This window comes from Cibotium barometz, chromosome 58, assembly GCF_041138505.1.
Source record: "Cibotium barometz isolate CiBa-2024 chromosome 58, ASM4113850v1, whole genome shotgun sequence".
NCBI lineage: Eukaryota > Viridiplantae > Streptophyta > Polypodiopsida > Cyatheales > Cibotiaceae > Cibotium > Cibotium barometz.
The window spans coordinates 8424909-8445626 of NC_141103.1; the positions used below are offsets into that span (position 1 = coordinate 8424909).

The 20718-nt window shown below is 45.7% G+C and overlaps 1 protein-coding gene across 2 annotated transcripts in view; it reads right to left on the bottom strand.

The window, feature by feature from the left end:
- The window catches only part of LOC147605861 (AT-hook motif nuclear-localized protein 10-like), a 30076-nt gene that overhangs the window by 1583 nt on the left and 7775 nt on the right, over nucleotides 1–20718 (bottom strand). The gene's annotated exons all lie outside the window — the stretch shown is intronic.

The window sequence follows — 20718 nt, forward strand, 5'->3', positions numbered from 1 at the left end:
ATGATCCAGGGACTAATCACCAAACTAATAAAAAGAAAAACTAGCACTAATTAGGTAACCTAACAGGTCCTTTTTCTTCGGGGAGACAAAAACTTCTTCTTTTTTGGTTCACCAATGCAAATTTCCTTCAAGGTGTATAACATACAATACTAGAAGGAGATAGAAAGAACATACATACATTACTAAAAGGACATAGAAAGAACATTGGAAAAAAAAGTAAGGCTCAAAAAGGCATCCTATTTGCTCTCAACAAATGAAGGGGTACCATACCACCTTTATTTTCTATAAAAACCTAGCATCTAATGCCCACAAAAAATCTAGATGCTACAACATTGCTTTTTTTTCAAGTCATTACTATCATAGTAAACAAAAGTTGATGGACTTGGAGGTACTAAAAATCATTGGAGTCCCAATGAAAATCAAAAAATACGTGAAAATCATCGTCTCGTCAAAGATATCGACCTTCCAAATCAACATTTTTATAAACCTAGTAGTTATCTCTACAAAAGTATGGCCTACATAGAAAGATTGAATAGTATAAACACTAAAAAGCCACATAGAAACCCAAACTACCTTCCAATTCAATCACCTCCAAGTCAAGAGAGATTTAAGATGACAATGGATCTTCACACTAGAAGTTTATCCAACAAGGCTTGCACAACTTTGCATCTCCCTAAAAATGAACCAAGACATATACTACGCATAAATGTAAGTCTCTAATGGTACTTTCATACCATACTACTTCCCATAGATTCAATGCCCATGTTCCACCCAATTAGGTCCTAAAAATGCTACTAGAACCTCCATATGTTAGTCCATTAAGGATCTAGAAAAACTATTACCACGTTTAACATGAAGAGATGAATTAGTTGATGCAAATAGAACTGAGATTGAGGGTGAGGGTGTTGATAACAAGAAAAAACACTCGGAATGGAGGTCACTATTCTGTCATCAAAGAGCAACATAGGGAAAGAGTTTGGGTTATGAACTCATCACAAGACCAAATCCTCCAAGTTTTAGGGCAAATGAGAGCCCTTGGATCATACAAGATTGGTTTTAGTCCCTCTATTATTTTTCTTTCTGCAAAGCTTGTTTTTGCCCTTGTTTGGCTACCAAGAATGTAGGTTATAGAGTTTTTGCAAAATTTTCTTACTACAAATCAAATCTAACCAAACAATAATTTTCAAAACATAAGAAACAGGATACAAAAGCTAGCATGTGAAAACCATCATACAGAACTTAGAAAAACTTTTTAAAGATAGCCACTCAATCCCTATCACATGGAACCAAGATACAACCCTACGAGAGGATCCAATTTATGTGACACTAATGTCATTAAGGAGACTAAAAACCTTGTAAGTACATTGCAAACATGTCCGAAAATAAAATAAAATTAGATTCATAATTCAAAAATTAAGATTAACTATCAAAGTTATGAATGTTGAAAAATTGAGTCTTAACACTCACCAAGTGAGAAATACTGATCTCATGTTTCTCCTACCCAAGACACTCACGTAGCTTAGTGTCCTAAGAAGAGTTGTGGGCCTTCAAAAAGCATGGCTCTTGTTGTGATACATTAAGAGCTCATTTTTAGCTTTTTGAAGAGATCAAGGTCACCTCTTATCCACTTGTTAATGTAGTCTTGTCATCCCTCTTCAAGCTCTTCATTATTATATTGCTCCTCATTTCACCGTGGAGAATAAAACATAGGAGAGCTATGAAGGGTGGTAGTCCATCTCGACTGGAGAGAGAGAGAGAGAGAGAGAGAGAGAGAGAGAGAGAGAATGTCACAATGCTCTAAAGAGACAATATTGCACGACTCAAATGATGTGATTGTGTTACTTCAAATCAAGTACATGCTTTTGTAGGTTTAGAACCTATCTTTTGACTCACATATAAGCAAGTCACATGGCATACACTTATCCGGTTATAAGGAGTGTTCACACCTAAGCAGGTGTTCACACACACATATACATGAATAAGGCTACACACACAAAGAGTGGATACACACATATACATGAATAAGGCTACACACACAAAGAGTGGATACACACATATACTTAGCCCTATTTGGGGATAGTTCAAACACGAACACAAGTGGGTACATAGGTGGATACATACACATGGATACATATGTGAAGGATACACGCACATGAGGCTCCGAATACCCAACAAATTCCCCTTCAAAGCGAACGTGTTGAGACCCGAACGCAAAAGAAAGATAGTACCTTCTAACCCCATCACATGATGTGTTAAGAGTCGACTTATCATAGCCGACTCATCTTGCACCCCTCCCATGTCATGATAATTCTCCAATCACATAATGCAACTGAGGCAGCAAGGCAAGCACTTTAGTCACCCCCTGGCCCCTAACTAGGATAATGGAAACTCGAAGCCTTTTATAAAACAAGGCACACAAAATGAACATTTATTACATATCTTTTTCGGGGGACATCTATCATGTGCACACATGGACATGGTGCTTTTCTGTCACATGCGGAAGCTTTGGGAGTCTTCTTTCAGCCCTAAACATCATCCTGGAACATGCTTGATGCAAAATGCATACAAAAGATAGAAAGAAGAGAGAGATAGGTGAGTATTTAGTATATTCATAATGTACAAAAAGGTGTACAAGCTCCAGGCTGCCATCAAAAGATAGAAAACCTAATCTAATTCCTATTCTATGGCCCAGCCTATGGAAGGGCTGAATGAACAAAACGATGAGCAACACATGCCTCAAATAGGCTTTGGAATTTCTAGTGGACTGGCCAATTGCTGTCGACCGGTCCTGGACAAAACCCACTGAATCTGCTGCAGCCAACTGGTCAGAGACTCTTTTTATGCGCTCTCCCTTGTCCTCCACAAGGCTTTCCCTACCCATACCAACAACATATGCTCCACAATCTGGTTCTAATCATGTCTTTTATATGTTGCTCCTCAAGGGTCAGCCTTGGAATCAACCTCCACATGACATCCCCCTCTGCTAAACTTGATGACGGGATTCCAAATTCTATTCTTAGATGACTATCATCATTCCATTGTCTATTCACGGAGTCCCAAACTTGTCATCCTTTCCTTCTTGGAAACCTTTTTACTGGAAACCAAACCCGATCTCAAAATCCACTCTTAACTTTGATGAAGATTTGTGCATCTGTTCCATCATGTCCCCTTTTCCTTCGTGCCATGTCCTTGAACAATTTCTCTCGTCTTCTTTTCCTTGAGTCTAGCACTCTCAATTCACCCCTTGGAGGATCATCTTCCCTTGGAAGCGTTGCCTGAAAGCCTTTCCTGGTGTGCCCCAAGTGGCACACCAACTGTCTTGTATTCCTTTCCTTGGACTATGCACCTTCATCTAGGATTGAATCAGTGTTTAGCCTTGCTGAGCTTAATGCTCTAATACCAATGTCATATGCGAAAGTTTTGGGAGTCTTCTTTCAACCCTAGACACCATCATGGATCATGCTTGACCCTCAAGGGTCAACCGGGGATCAGCATACACATGTCTTGCACATGACATCTTCCAAGGCTGAAGGTTTGGATTTGGCAACTTGATTAGGCATCAAATGATACTGGACCGCAGTCAGCAACTCTTTTGGGGATCCTGTATCATGTCGGCAATAGCCAAGAGACCCACGTGTGAACCCATGTGCAAAACAATACACTAAGGATGATATATATCCAATCGGGACAATCCTCGATAGGCCAATAGCTTCTGGAATGGCCAACCAACTGCATGTGAGGCTATATATAGATGAGCAAGCATTTGTATTTATCATCTCACTTCTACCTTGGGATTTGATCATAGACTAGGACTTTTGAGTCAAGACAATCTTTTGTGTGTGCCCATGGCCACCAGCTTTGTATATACATAACAATATACTGTAGATTTAGGTGGAAACTCTACGTTTTTCTCTCTTCTCTGCATTGACTTCTACACGACTGCATCTATGTGTTCCAAAAAAAGGTCTTTAGGACTAAAAGGAGACACAAAGCTTCTGCGCATGTAACATTGGTATCAGAGCTTCAAGCTGATGTTGAGATATTGTTGTTGCCCATGTCTCACCCACCCTTATTGCATCGCGCATGGATGAAACCATCGGCCGTGTCTTGATCTTTTGGTGGTGTGGATAGGCAACATTGTATCAACATTAGGTTCAACAATGCTAAGCATTGATGGTGTCCCAGATGAAGGTGCACAATCCAAGTAGAGTAACAGAAGACATGGAAGAAGTTGGTTGGTTGGTGGTGTTCCACATGACACAAGGGGAATGGCAACCCTATGAGCCGGATGACACTTGGACATATACTAGGAAAGGTGTCACGTGCACGCCCGTGCCATGGCTAATCCTTAGCATGAGCCGTAGAATCCCTGATTAGGACAACATTTAGAGCATCATTAGCAATAGAATCATCAATGTCGTCAACAGTGGCATCAATATCATCAACAATAGCATCAACATCAACATCACATTAGTATCATCATCAGCAACACATAGTATCAACATCATCATCACCATCACCATGAAAGTCAAGGATGACTTGTCGGCAGCCAACCAGGCTGTCTTACAACCATCAGCTGCCAGCACAAACGGCCAGGTCCTTAGCAATGGCCAGCATAGTGTCGACAACATGGAAGTAAAGCGCAGCAGTAAAGAAAGGTATTTATGTATTATTGTTCAAGCAAACAGGCTGACAACCCTAGACTAGACCGACCAGCACCTCCATACACATATATAAGCACAAAGTCATTATTCGATCATTCATTCAGCATCCACATCATATCATCAGTCATAGAAGTCCTGTAAGGGTTGCTCACCCCTTTGGGGCTGACCAAGGGCCAACCATGTACAGACATAAAGTCACCTTTTTGTACCATATAAATTACAAGAAAACTTGACCCCAACTATCTCTCTTCTCTGTCTTAATCATGTTAAATTAGCATCTTGTTCTTAATCAAGCTTAGGACTGTGGATCAGTGCAGCAAGGCTTCCGTGCATGCAACATTGGTATCAAAGCAAGCTCAACCACGAAGCATAGTCCCAAGGAAGGTGCACAAATCCATCAGCAGAATGCAACAAAGTAGCAAATTTAGTGGTCTGCAAGGCGAAGCTACAAGAAAGCATTCCCTCAAGGTATGTACTCAAAACAAGTACATCATTAAGTTCTTAGATCAATTCCAAAGGCCTAGCAACAAGCATGATCAGTTCCTGCATGTGACCTGCCACTGTGTTAAGGGAGAGAGATAGCAGACATGGAGATAACAATGGAACAAATGCTCAGTTCTTCAGCAAGCCTTGGAAGTGGAAATCAAAAGTGAAAGGTGTTCAGACAAAAATATCAAAGTCAAAGTAAAAGGTCAAAGTCAATAGTCCAAGGAGGAAGGATGACAAAGTGTCCACCCCGTCATCAAGTTTACGAGGACGGGATGTCACATGCCATTGCTAATCCTCTGCATGAACCGTAGCAGATCTACACCGGACTTTGGAGTGGAATCAAGGTATGGCAAGGTTTTCAATATAAGGGTTGCAAGGCATTTAAGGATGACAATGTGGGATTTCATGAAGAGAAAAAGGGATGAAGACAATCATCCATGGTCAAGGATTTGGAAGCCCATCATCAAGTTTAGCAAGAGGGGATTTCAAGACTGAAGGTTTGGATTTGACAACCTAAAATAGGCATCAAATGATGTTGGACAACAATCGGAAGCTCCTTTGGGGGTCTTGTATCTTGTCGGCAATAGCCAAGAGGCCCACATGTGAACCCATGTGCAAAACAATGCACTAAGGATGATATATATCCAATCTCAACAGGCCGACACCTTCTAGAATGGCCGACCAGCTGAGCAAGCGTTTGCATTGATCATCTCATTCCTACCTTGGGAGTTGGTCATAGACTAGGACTTTTTAGTCAAGACAACCTTTTGGGTGTGCCAATAAGGTTGGAAAATTTTTAAAAAATATGGATAAAATTTTAGAAGTCTCACGGAAGATACAGATTTTTTCAACATGCGATTCACAAAAAGGATCAATGCACATCCTTACAGATTGGTAGGTCTAACCCCACCTTCAAGTGAGTACAAGACAAGTGAATGAATATTTCACAACGGACATAGCAATCCTAATAACCTTCTTATCCTTGAAAGTTCAAGTCTCGATAACTTCTCTTTTACAAGGAAATTCTTAACTTTGGAGAGACTTATCCAACTAGATGACTAGCCACCATCATTGTATATACATACACATTTTTGGTATTTGTAATACTGAAGATTTAGGTGAAAACTTTGCGTTTTTCTCTATTCTCTCCATTGCTTCTACATGGCGGCATGTATGTGTTCCAAGAAAAAATGTTTAGGGCTAAAAGAAGGCATGGAGCTTCTGCGCATGTAACAACATCCCCCTCACCAAGCTAATGATGCTTTGCTCGTCATTTTAGGCCCAAGGCCAAGGTAGAGAACCCGTAAGCATCTCAATGTGTAATATGAGGCTTTGATTAGCTAATTTTGTCAAAAAGCCCTAATTTTTAGGATTAGCAGAGGCTTCGAATTGATGTTAATGGATCAATTTTGTTGAAATGCCCTAGTTAATCGAATGTTGGAGCATCTAATTACAGGATTGTCACCTTGATTTGAAAAATCCCCCAATTTTTAATGATATAGTGGCTTCAATGTCGATGCAAGAGCTCCACTTTTGCCAAAAAAAACCCAAATTTTTGCAAATTGTTAATGATATAGTGACTTCAATGTCAATGCAAGAGTGCAAGAAAAATTTGTGGATGCTCAAGTTCTAATTTTACAATATTTGCTCAGTTTCTCATCTCAGACGTGAATTTTGCAGGCACCGTTGAGTAGAGGACTGTTGCAGAAGACGGATGGCTGTCGAACACAGCTCTGGATGTTGGCAAAGATGGCAGCAACATACGGAGCAAAACTAGCCAAGCTTAGATGCGTGTACGTTTGATGGCAACTTATGAGCAATGCCTTGGTGATGGCGCCCGCATGGTCAGGCCCCTAAGGCATTGGAGAGGCAAAAAAAAAAAACACGACGACGCAAGTAGAGACACGAGGGAGGAGCTCTGCCACAGTGAGCCAGCTAGTCGACCACAATCTTTGCCCTAAGAACGCTCAACCCAAACGTCGACGCCTCTAGTGGGGGCAATCCCCAAGGGGGCGGAGATGCAGGAGCAAAGGACGGAAAACCACGTGGCAACTGGGATGTACGAGGAGGCTTGTGCACCCAGCGAAAGTGATGACGGCAAGCTCTAATACCAATTGAGAGCTAGGGAGGGTGGTACTGTTGGAAGGTTGGCGATTTCGAGCGTGTGATCTATGGCTAGAAGGTGCCTTGGATTATCCCATAAGTGAAAGCATGGGAAGTTGAAGAGCCATATATAGGCTAGAGTGGCACCTTGTCATAATCATCTCCTCCGGCCGGTGTTTTGGGAGGCAGCTCACCGAGAGATGGAAGCTCAGTGGAGGGATGCTGCAGTGCCCATTGGGGGTGTTCGTGGTGCTCGATGGTGATACGTCTCCTACGTGCGTTAGTCTTCCGTTGCGCATTCTGACATGGTATCAGAGCCCGGACATTTGTGGGTTTAGAACCTTATCTTTTGACTCTCAAATATAAGCACATGAGGGGTGTTCACACCTAGGCAAATGCTCACACGCACTGATCGGTGTTTTTCTTTCTCTTTTTATGGACCCTACAAGAGGGAAGGAGCAGCTATATGGGATCATATAGGGGAATATATGCACTTTGTTAGCAATAGATAATGGATATCATCATTGGCAAAATTGTTCATGTTTCCACATGGTCTTCTACAAGGCTATGACATATTTTCAATTTTTTATGCAGTACTTGAGACTTGTGGGGGAGAATCGATTGCCTATTTTGATGCGAATATGCCTAGTGATGGTGCGAATGAGTTCTTGAATGCAAAGAAGGATGCAATTTTTGCTTGTGAGGAGTTGCATTTGATGCTCATGATGACACACTAGGATGTGGATTCATAGAAGTACAAGAGAGTGGGTGTAAGAGGCGACACATTTTCTTCAATATAGTGGTGGCATGGCTTATTTCAAATGTTTAATGCTTTGGGTTGGCAACCTCTTCTATTGTTCTAGGAGCTTTGATGATGCAAGCAAGATAGCCTAGCAAACCTTTTGATCCGAGAGGTTCAACAAAGATGTTTGATGCTATCACTGTGAGTTGGATGCTTCTGTTTGTGCTTTGGCCTTATGATCTAGGAGGACTCGGTGGGGATATCTACGGATTCTCTTATCTTGCTATTCAAGCATGTGTTGAAGCTTGGTCTTTCATCCAAGTGGTGCAGGTTATCCGTTCTAGGAAGACTTTCAATTGAGAAGTGGATGTCACAATGTTTCGTCTTTGATCCAAGAGGGACATTGATGCCATTTGCTAATTGGCTTATGCAGTGACTACTAGATGGCATAAGGCCCTTGTGGTTGGCATCAAGCATGAATGCCTTACTTTCAAGGAGGATGGCTGATATGATCGGGGGTTTTCTTTCTCTTTTTTATGGACCCTACATGAGGGAAGGAGCAATTACATGGGATCATATAGGGGAATATATGCACTTTGTTAGCAATTCATCATTGGCAAAATAAACTTTGGCAATTTCATCCTATGCCTTGGAATAAAGTATTGTAGCTTAGTATATTTTGCCTAAGGTTTTAGTGGAATCAAAAGTGTCTTTTTATGGGAGGAATCATGTACATGGGAGATCACCATATTTATCCCATATGCCGACTTTTTAGTGACAAGGGAGAGCTTGTATAGGGCACTTTGGCCCTCTCTCTTAGCATCATCAAGAGAGAGCGTGGCTTGTGGGAGCACTTGAGCTTGTGGCCCTTAGGCGCCCAACACTTGGGCGCTTGCTTGGTGTGGACATCCGCCCGCTTTTCGGGGTGTCCACTACTGGCAACCATCGTTGGTGTGGCTGTCCCCTTGTGGTTGTGCGCCCGCCCGTCGGTTGTCTATCCTTGGATGCCACGTCCTGTTTTCAAGCAGTTTTAAGGATTTTCTCTCCCCGTCACCGCCTCTAAAAGAGAGGAGGGTTTTTTAATAAATAAAGAGGCTATTTTTAGCAAAAAGGAGGACGGTTGCAATAAGAGGACATGCTCCGTTCGTTTTTTGAAGAAAAGGTGGGCAAGAGAGCAACCCCAAAATTCCATATAAACCATCATGTGTCCCACCAAGGGGGGAATGAGAATTGAGCTTGACATAACCTAGGAGGAAGGATCGAGTTACCCCACCATATGATTGTACGGGTTTCCTTTTGACTCCTAACTCACCGTGCCATTGGTGGATAGATGGTGTATAAAGTGTGGCATCAATCATTTGATTAGTGGCTGCCCTCTCAAGCCAACCAAAATCCAACTCCTCAAATGATTACATCATTGACCGCCATTAGGTTTGGAATCGTTAGTGTAACGTGTCTGTCATCTTCTTCGGATGAAGAAAAGGAAGTTCCGTAAGGTCATGAGACAACACAAGCAATCGCAAGATCAGACACCCTATTTTCAACATCTTTGGCATTAGAATATCCTAACAGCAAAAAAAGGAAAAACAAGAAACATGGACCATAATTAAGGGAAGGTAAGATCATTGCTAAGCGAGCCTCAAACTGTTACGTCGATGTGTACGCCACCATAGCCAAGGAGGGCTCTAGAGGAATGTGGATAAGTGTCCACAATGTCAGGCTTATATAGTAGATGCAGTTGAATAATGATAGAGCTTCATCTTTTCTTTTAGTCTATCACTCCATTCCCAGTTTATAAGTGTGATGTGCTTCGGTGTCTTGTTTCTCTGGATGGGTGTGTGTGGGGCTAATGAGTGTGACCCAAAGGCCTCCCTTAGCTATGTCACGTGGAAAGGTAGCTCGATGGTGGTGGAGCATGTCTTGGGTCTGGAGCTGATAAGGGGATCGTGGCCGATGTCCGGGAGGCCGAGGGGTCGGGCATGCTAGAATGCAAAGGCTTGATCCGAGGTAACTCCTCTCAGGTGAGGTGGGTCCGGAGCAACCCGAGGTGGGTCCACAAGGTCCACTGTATGGGTCCGAAAGAAGCTAGTGATGGTTGGCTGGCAAGGAGGGGCTGGGGCCTAAGCTCTCTCAAGAAAGTGTCCATGGTCAAAGAAGTCAATGATGTTGAAGAGTGGACCAAATCCCTCACGAAACAGACAGTGAAACCTCCCACAGATCTCATAGTATATTGGGCAACAAGATATGTAATGCTCCTCTATCTCAACCTCTATGTGGCATAATCGACAAATTCTCTCCTCCCTCGGCTCTAAAGACACACTCAGCTCTACCTATCTCCACTCTGAGGCAGTGGGAGGAAACCTGTACCTAGCCAAACGCAATCCGCATGAGAGAGAGAGAGAGAGAGAGAGAGAGAGAGAGAGAGATATGAAACATCTACTAAAGACCCAATGGGCCTATGAGACCAAAGTGATACAATAATGTCCATGGCATATTCATCATAGAATGGAAAATAAAATAGAAACAAAAGCATAGCTATCTCAATGGGGCGATACAAAACTGTCCATGGAATACCAGGAACATAGAAACATGAGAGGAGCATCAGCCCCCTGTAGATCGTATACGACTCTCCAAAATATCAAGCATGGGGCCAATGAGTATGGTTGAGAGGTCTCCCTCAACTACGTCATGGGGAAAGGTAGCTCGATGGCGGTGGAGCATGTCCTGGATCTGGAGCCGATGAGGGGATCGTGGCTGGCATCCGGGGAGCCAGTGATGTCGGGCACACTACAATGCGGAGGCTCAGTCCGAGGTAACTCCTCTCGGGCGAGGTAGGTCCGGAGCAACCCGAGGTGGGTCCACAAGATCCACTGTATGTGTGTCCTCCACCTCTTGGGTCTGGAAGAAACTAGTGATGGTTGGCTGGCGAGGGAGGGGTCGCGGTGGCTAGGCCGAAGATCTCTCAAGAAAGTGTCCATGTGTCTGCGAAGATCAAGCAAGAAGAGCCTTAGGCAACGCTAGTCTGGGAAGTCAATGATCCTGGAGAGTGGACCAAATCCCTCATGAAACAAACAATGAAACCTCCCGCGGATCTCATAGTATACTCGGCAACGGCATATGTAATGCTCCATTATCTCAACCTCTGTATGGCATAATCGGCAAATCCTCTCCTCTCTGGGTCTCCGTATGAGCTCCTCAGCTCTGAAGACGCGCTCAGCTCTACTTGCCTCCACTCTGAGGCGGTGGGATGAAACCCGTATCTGGCCACTCGCAATCCGCATGGCATGGGACATGTGGACACTCAAGTAGCCAAGCTGCTGGATGAATCCATCCTCAGTGGGTGTGAGGAAGTGATCTCTGTAGAAGTGCATCTCTGTTGGGAGCTCCGAAGATGTGATCCATGTGCAATGGGCGTAGAGGCTGAGAAGATCTAACCATATAACTCGGTTGGTATCCTCATGAGAGAGCCGGAGAAAAGGGGAGTCCAAATTGTACTAAAGGGGTGGTAGGCAATCCATGCGAAGCCGACATACTAAGAACCAAGTGGAAACTAAGACATACCATACTCTAAAGTGGCCCTCAAGTGCTACCTGTATCAAGGACTCCAAGGCAAGCCTCGGGTACCTGTGGGGATCCATGTGACTTATGCGATGGAGGTATGTGACTGTCTGGAAGAGTGCATCCACTACCATCGGGGCTGCAGCAAACTGCCTAGATAATCTAGTGTGGAACTGATGGTTTGCTAAAAATCATACGGGAGAACATCATGACTTGGGGCCTCTTAACTCGCCGCCAATCCTCATCAGATAAATCCGACCCCCGAAAGGTTGCTCCATACATGAAGGCTAGTGTGACGAGGGTGTCAAAAAGCCAACCCTTCATCTTGGACTTCGGAAATGTGCCTAGAAGCATTGTCACTCAAGCAAGATCAAGGTTGCATATCCCAGTGTCACTCTGGCATGTGCTACGGGAAGCATGGTGAAGCGTGGGCCACGGAAAGTGACACCAAGGTAGACATAGGATGAGAATCTCCACAAGATCCCCTCAGTATGTGAAGCTCAATCTAGATGTGAAGGGGTGGAAAGTATTGAAGACCATTACCTTCGTCTTACCAAGGTTAAACGAGAGGTCCTGTTGAGTGCAAAAATACAGTAAGGCATCCAATTGTCTCTTAAGCCCCTTGGCTGAATCGGAGAGGAGCACGATATCATCTGCATAAAGTAGTATGGGGGTCAATATGCCTGCCATTGTGGGACCAGCCCTGCCTAATTCGTCAATGAATAGTGCTGGAAATCTCTTGCGATGTACATCCTTGGGCTCTCACTCCTCTGATGACGAACTCATAGAGAGCGATGATGCTCCAAACCATGTCATATGGGACTCCTAGCTCCTGTAGACAATGTAGGAGGGCTCGAGATACAGTATCAAAAGCTTTGCAAAAATCCACAAAGCAACAATAAATCCTCTGATGGCAAAAAGGGTGAAGATGTGGTCAAGGGTAGTGTAGCTCCTTTGAAAGCCTGCCTGTCCTAAGGCTCTACATCCCTATCTCTCTGCAAATGAACTGAGCTCCACCTCTAGCACCGATCCATAGAGTTTGGCCAATGTGTGGCCAATCATGATCGTCTTGTAATTATTAGAATCGAGTGGATCTCCAGCTTTGAGGATGGGGGTGATGGTGTTGGTGGACCAAGAGGGTGGAAATCCTTCACAAGGGGCTCTATTGAACATGTAGACTAGTAGGGGCACTAGGCTATCATCGACAAGTGAGATGTACTCGGTAGTGAGTCCCTCGTGATCCTGAGCTCACCCAATACGTAGTCTACGAATGGCCTTGAGGACCATGCCCTTTGTGAAGAAGGTGGAGGTGATGGGGGGGGGGGGGATCTTGTGGTGGGGGTAGAGATGGTTGATGGGGGATATGATAAGAGGGAGTGTGCATAGGACTGCCATGTGTCCAAACAGGTGATAGGTGTGGGGGGGCGATGTTCTCAAAGTTTCCTCCAAGCCTCTTTGGAGTTCGGCCCTAAGAAAAGTCGGTATAACTCATCCTCTTTCCGAGCGTAGAACTCCCATTTCTTGTGTTGGGTGATCCGTTGAGAAATCCATTACGCTTGGCACTTCGTGATTTGCCCAATCCATACCTCGTGCTTAAGACGAGAGAGTATGGCTCGACATTCGTCATCATACCAACAATTCTAGGGCATGGAACCACGAGGTGGCTTGGCAGTAGACCGCCACATGCAAATGAAAGAAGTGGTGGCAAATGTGTTGAGTATGGTGGTGAGCTGTGATGTAAGGGTGAGTAGGGCGACATTAGGTTCCACATCCTAGAGTTGGTAGTAGATGTGGTTGGAGTAAACAATGTCAAGCTTGTGATCAAAATGGACCTGGGTGTAATGTGAGATGGAGGGTGGTGGCAAGAGGGACGGGTGGCATGCAAGTAAGATAAAGAGAGGTAGACATGGTCAGCTTTTCAAAGGGGAGTGGCAAGAAGGAGAAGTCTGGAAGAAGGTGTGCCAAAGCTAGAGATCCCATAAGGTAGTTCACGGTGCGAGTACCTCCTAAGTGAGGGAATGAGGCGAGGGAGTAGGAGGAGGGCCATCGTGACATCCCGTTATAGATAACGAGACTGTGGACGGGAAGCCAAGTCCTCCACACTCCACCAAGAGCTTCCCACCATCACCGCCAATGCCCTCCGACCACTCCAACCGCCGGTGTGCTCCGACCACTCCGACCGCCGGTGTCCTCCGACAGCTCCGACCGCCGTCACCGCCGATGCACCTCCGACCGCCGTCACCGCCGGTGCCCTCCAACATCTCCGACATGCATAGCCAACTCCGATGGCACTCATGGAGGCAACACCCCTCTCCCCTTCCCGAGGGATGACGAGATCCTCTTGAGCACCATCTTCCTTTCCCGAGACAGAAGATCTTCCCTCTACACTTGGGACTTCGAGGAGGAGGACACCCAAGGAGGAGATAAGGGGAGCACTCTCACAAACACGATCTCGAACACACACACTCTCTTGTAGGACATACATTGTAGCACATTCTCTGTTGGAGCAGAGTCTCTCTTGTATCATTCCTTTCAATATCTTGATATACAGTGTTACGCTCTTGTGGTGTTTGGTCTCTCTTTGTGTGAGCGAGGTGAGTGAGTGGTCAGTGGTGGGTGTGGTGTGAGTGAGAGGCTTGTACGGATACTGCGGTGCTAGGTGGTGGTCGAAGAGCACGGTAGACAATGCAGAGCATGGGTCTTGCATGTCTAGCCAATGAGATCAACTCATCCTTGGCGGGTACACTTCCTTGAGAGGATCCACACTCCCTTTTCCCCAACCCTAGTGTTTGTGTTGGTAGTCCTCGAGTTTCCTAGCAAGGACCGACGCAGTCGTCCACAAAGCAGGTGTCCAAGCAGGTGATAGGTGTGGGAGGGCGATGTTCTCAGAGTTTCCTCCAAGCCTCTTTGCAGTTCGGCCCTACGAAAAGTCGGTATAACTCAACCTCTTTCCGAGCGTAGAACTCCCATTTCTTGTGTTGGGTGATCCATTGAGAAATCCATTACGCTTGGCACTTCGTGATTTGCCCAATCCATACCTCATGCTTAAGACGAGAGCGTATGGCTCAACATTCGTCATCATACCAACAGTTCTAGGGCATGGAACCACAAGGTGGCTTGGCAGTAGACCGTCACGTGCAAATGAAAGAAGTGGTGGCAAATGTGTGGAGTATGGTGGTGAGCTGTGATGCAAGGGTGAGTAGGGCGACATTAGGTTCCACATCCTAGAATTGGTAGTAGATGTGGTTGGAGTAAACAATGTCAAGCTTGGGATCAAAATGGACCTGGGTGTAATGTGAGATGGAGGGTGGTGGCAAGAGGGGCGGGCCGCGGGTGGCATGCAAGTAAGATAAAGAGAGGTAGACATGGTCAGCTTTTCAAAGGGGGGTGGCAGGATGGAGAAGTCTGGGAGAAGGTGTGCCAAAGCTAGAGATCCCATAAGGTAGTTCACGGTGCGAGTACCTCCTAAGTGAGGGAATGAGGCGAGGGAGTAGGAGGGCCATCGGGACATCCCGTTATAGATAACGAGACTGTGGACGGGAGGCCAAGTCCTCCACACTCCACCAAGAGCTTTCCACCATCACCGCCAATGCCCTCTGACCACTCCAACCGTCGGTGTGCTCTAACCACTTCGACCGCCGGTGTCCTCTGACGGCTCCGACTGTTGTCACTACTGGTGCCCTTCAACATCTCCAGCCGCCGTCACCGCCGATGCCCTCCGACCGTCGTCACCGCCAGTGCACCTCAGACCGCCGTCACCGCCGGTGCCCTCCAACATCTCCGACATGCATAGCCAACTCCGATGGCACTCATGGAGGCAACACCCCTCTCCCCTTCCCGAGGGATGACGAGATCCTCTTGAGCACCATCTTCCTTTCCCGACAGAAGATCTTCCCTCTACACTTGGGACTTCGAGGAGGAGGACACCCAAGGAGGAGATAAGGGGAGCACTCTCATAGACACGATCTCGAACACATACACTCTCTTGTAGGACATACATTGTAGCACATTCTCTGTTGGAGCAAAGTCTCTTGTATCATTCCTTTCAATATCTTGATATACAGTGTTACGCTCTTGTGGTGTTTGGTCTCTCTCTTTGTGTGAGCGAGGTGAGTGAGTGGTCAGTGGTGGGTGTGGTGTGAGTGAGAGGCTTGTACGGATATTGTGGTGCTAGGTGGTGGTCGAAGAGCACGGTAGACAATGTAGAGCATGGGTCTTGCATGTCTAGCCAATGAGATCAACTCATCCTTGGCGGGTACACTTCCCTGAGAGGATCCACACTCCCTTTTCCCCAACCCTAGTGTTTGTGTTGGTAGTCCTCGAGTTTCCTAGCAAGGACCGACGCAATCATCCACAGAGACTCCTAGCTCTAAGAAATATCTCCCAAGCACCATGACCTCCTCATGGTCCTGTGATGATCTCTCCAATCCCGTGTCAGTGATGTCCAGCTCCTATACCCTGATAGGGTCATCTAGATCGAGTAGTGGGACCTATTGACTCCATGTCCTGGCGTTGAAGTCCTTAAGCAAGACTTCTCCCAACTCTGAGATATAATGGTAAATACGGTGACTGGCCATGCTAAGCATCGTAAGGGGAGTGGCATGGTGCAAAATAACACACAGCAATGTGGATGACTCTGTCACTGCTAAGTTGTAGCCGCACCCAAAGATACCATGCATCCTCATCCTTCCTGTTGATATTGAGAATCTGTCCGAGATGGGATCTAAAAAAGACAAGTACCCCTCCAAAGCCACGTACTCCTCCTGATGTGCGGGTCTCGACTCGGAAATCTGACTCCCACTCATATCGAACTATGTATAGTAAGCCCCTCTCAGGGCTCTGATGAGTCTCTGTATAGAAAATGACATCCCTGCTTGTGAGAATCTCGCTCAAACCTCCTAGATTCGACCACAAGGTGCCGTTGCAGTTCCATATTGCTAACCTCACGTGTTTGGTTTCATAGACCCCGCGTCCCTATTTGGGACCGCACTCAATGATAATAACCCTACTGTCATGGCCCTGTGAAAATGGAGCAGGACAAGTGTGGGCATGGTGGTTGCAGGGTCAGAATATTTTATGATTCACATGGGGGGTGCCCGGACAGTGTCTAAAGATGTGTGGACAACCCTAGGTGTGAAGGGGGAACATTAAAACATTAACTTTTAATGTTTATAAAAGTTGCCCCTAGGCCTTAGTGGCCCTAGGGAACTTATTCAAGTTGGGCCCTAGGGATTATTATTATTTTTGGGGGAGGAGCCACTTTTGGAGAGTTTCTCTCTCTTCTCTCTCTCTCTCTCTTCCCTTTTGGGAGTCGTGGAGCAAAAGCATGTGCTCATGCGTGGAAAAGCACAGAAGGAGGAAGGCGCCTGCAGAAGACTGTTTTTTTTGTGGCTGTTTTCTGGGAGCTGTGTGCTGGAGCAGGCCGTACAGGTCCGTACGACAGCAAGTACTGCTGTGGACAGAGGCGGCGCTGAGCTGTGGACAGATACAGGCTGCAACAGGCGGCTGCAGCTGCTGAACACAGGCTGAACAGGTTGTACGACTGCAAGTACAGTCCTGTACCTTCTGCAGGTACACTGTACGGCCAGTTTTGGGGTAAGTACAAGAGCTGGACAGTACTGTAGCAGTCGGCGCAGGCAACCAGCAGCAAATCAGCAGGCGGCTACTTCTGAATTCTCTGTAGAAACAGCCCGTACCGTCAAGTACAGGCAAGTACAGGCAAGTACAGGCAAGTACAGGCAGGTACAATCAAGTACAGTGCTGATTTTCAGATTTGTGCTTTACAAGGACAGCATAGGAGTGAGCATCAGAAGGAAGATACAGGCAAGTGCAAGCACTTGTGTGAAGCAGGATTGTGGGTTCAAGTGCCTGCAGGCACAGATTAGTGCTGTTGCTTCTTCCAGAATTGTTTCACGAGCTGAACTTGGTAAGCCTTGACTCTGTTCATCCATCTCTCTTTCTATTGCTTGATGTCTGCTACAGGTATGTGTTATCTGGCTCCTTGTGAGAGGAGGAGTTTGGCAGATTGACAAGAGATTAAGACAGGGATTGAACAGCACATGTATGTTGAGCTGAGAAGATGTATCATGCTTATGAGTTATGCCAGATGTATGCCCATGGCTGGCCTGCTTTGTGAACTTGGCTGATCAGAGGGAGGCACAGTGTGTTGCTTGAGGACACGGATCTGTGTGCATAGATCCTCTGTGCTGAGAAGGATTTGTGGGCAGTCAGATTGGACTACAGGTGTAAACTCTTGGCTGGTTTTTATGTTGTACTCAGCCATACATATTATTTTAATGGAATAAAGAAATACCGCAAGGGGCGCCAAGCTTTGGGGCCAACAGGTGTCGTTGTGTATTCAGATTTGGGCACTCTAGCTCCAATCTGTGTTTGGTTTTTCATCTAGACTACAAGTGGACGGGTGATTGTTCCCACCGCACTCTGGTTTTCTATCAGAGGCCGGTTTCAAGGTTCCGTTGCCGGGACCAATCATCAACTTTCTGAAGGGGGTGAGCTCGTGGTTGCTTTGGAGAAAGCCATCGCTGAAAATTCAGCAATCATGTCTGATACAGAGGAAGAGTACTTCTATCAAGAAGAAGAAGAGCAAGAGACTTCTCCTGAAAGAGATGTATCTGAGGATATTTTTGCAGGAGAACAGGCTGCAGATGTTGAGCCTTATGAGGATGTAACACAGCCAGAAGATGTGCATGGTAAAGAGGATGATGATGCTCGGTTCAAAGATCGCTTGGCTGGTGTTATGGATACTTTTATGCAGCTCACACAGAGTGAGAGATTTGCTGAATTTATGAGATCTCGCATAGAACCCCGCACAGAGCCCCAGAAAAAGAAGAAGAAGGTTCGTTCGAAGAATCTTTCTCATGGTCATAGTGGTACCACTCCACAGGATCCATCTCCTGCACAGTTTCCGAACATGCAGCATGCTTTTGGTGCAAACCCACAGAGTTCCTTCTATGGACAGCCACCTATTCCTCAGCAGAACGTGCATCCAGGGTACTTTGGTGGTGGCTCGGTGTTCCAATCCATGACTGGGGGTTATCCTCAGGGAGGCATGGGTATGTATGGGCCTTTTGGAGCCAATTTTCAGCCTGGCATGCAAGGGAATATGTATGGTGGTATGCAGTCCGGTATGCAAGGAAATGTGTTTGGAAGCATGCAACCTGGGATGCAAGGCAATATGTTTGGTGGCATGCAGCCAGGTATGCAGCATGGAATGTATGGAAACATGGCTGGGATGTATGGTATGCCTGGTGTTGGAATGGGAAATGTTGACCCAATGATGGGTATGAATGTTGGGGGCAGCAATCTCACGAAACCACTTCCATATGATAATCTTACGCCTATGGGAAAGGCGAAGGATTACAAGGAAGGGGGAGCTGCAGTGAAGTTTGACACTTTCAGTGGGGCCAAGGATAAATTGAAGGCACTTACCTTTTTACAGCAGTTTGATGCTGCTTTTTCTGGTGGGAATTACACAGAGTCCTCGAAGGTGAGGAAAGCTGCCACTTTTCTAAAGGGTAATGCTTTGCAGTGGTGGTCTACTCTTCTTTTGCAGGGCATAGCACCCACCACATGGGTTCAATTCAAACAGGTTTTCTCTTCCGTATGGCTCACATCTACATTTGAGGTGGATGTTATGACAGAATGGCACAAGCTGGATGCTTCAAAGTGTGATAGTTTGGAGGATTATAACAAGAAGTTTTGGGAAGCTCTACTCCCAGTGACTTCTTATCGTGCTGTGCCGTTATCTGAGCAGGTAGAGAAGTATTGTTGTGGGCTGCCCAAGGAGGTACGAGATTACTGTATAAAGACAAGAGTAACGAACATGTCACAGATGATTGAAAATGCTATGACAGCTAATGCGTTACTCACGGGTGGTTCATCTGGATTTAAAGGCAGTAAGAAATTGGGCAAGAAAGCTGAAAAATTTGGGCATGCTTCTCGTGATGCTAAAGGGTCTTCAGAGCCAAAGTATAAGAAGTTGCCAATGCCCAAAAGGACTTCTGAGGAAAGACAGGCTTTGAGAGATGCTCAAAAGTGTTTTTACTGTACTGAAGAGGGGCATATGTCATTCAATTGTCCCAAGAGAACGTCCAAGAAGGACCCTGACAATAAAGGAGAGCCCAAGCCAAAGAAACAAAAGCCTTCTGCAGGCTTAGTTCCTGATCTTGTGGGTGAGCAGCTAAGTGGTGAAGCTACAGAGTTGTGCAGGGCATGGGGCAAAGTGAGAGATCAGAATGCTTTGATCTTCTTTGACACAGGTGCTAGAGCCAACTTCATTTCACCAGATTTGGCTGGCCGATTGGGGATTCGCGCAGAGGAAATGGGGCCGTTACATGAGGCAAATATGGCTTGTCCAGGGTATGCAGAACCCGTTACTCCTATTATTGGGAAGCTTCGGCTTCATTTGCAGGGTTATGTGGACAGCGAGGAGTTCTTCATCATGCCTTTGGATGGCTGTGATGTTTTGTTGGGGATGCCATGGTGCCACAGGGTACATGCGGTCGTGGATACTTACAATAGGAAAATTACTCTGACTCATAGAGGGAAAGAGCATGTATTGGATGTAAAACTCAAAGGGGAATCTGTTCCTATTGTATCCGCTTCGGCGATTTCATCAGTAATGAAAAAGCATCTTTCCGCGTACTTGATTTATGTAAAGGATGCACAGGATGATGAGTCTAAGTCTAATTTGTCAATGTTAGATAAGGACAGGGCTGATTTCTTAAGTGAGTTTCAAGACTGTTTTTCCGAGTCATTGCCAGGAGAATTACCTCCTGAGAGGCCAGAAGATCATGCTATAGATCTGATTCCTGGTAGTACTCCACCGAATAGACCGCCGTATCGTGTTAGTGCAGCCCAACAGGAAGAGATTATGAGTCAGGTGCAGGAGCTATTGAATAAGGGGTTGATACAGCCTAGCTCATCACCCTTTTGCTCACCTGTGCTCTTAGTGCAGAAGAAGGATGGTTCTTGGCGCATGTGTATTGATTACAGGGCGCTGAATAAGAATACCATCAAGAATCGATTCCCCATACCGAGGATCGATGACATATTGGACCGCTTACAGGGCTCCACAGTTTTTAGTCGTATTGACTTGAAAAGCGGGTATCATCAGATACGCATTAGACCCGAGGATGTGCA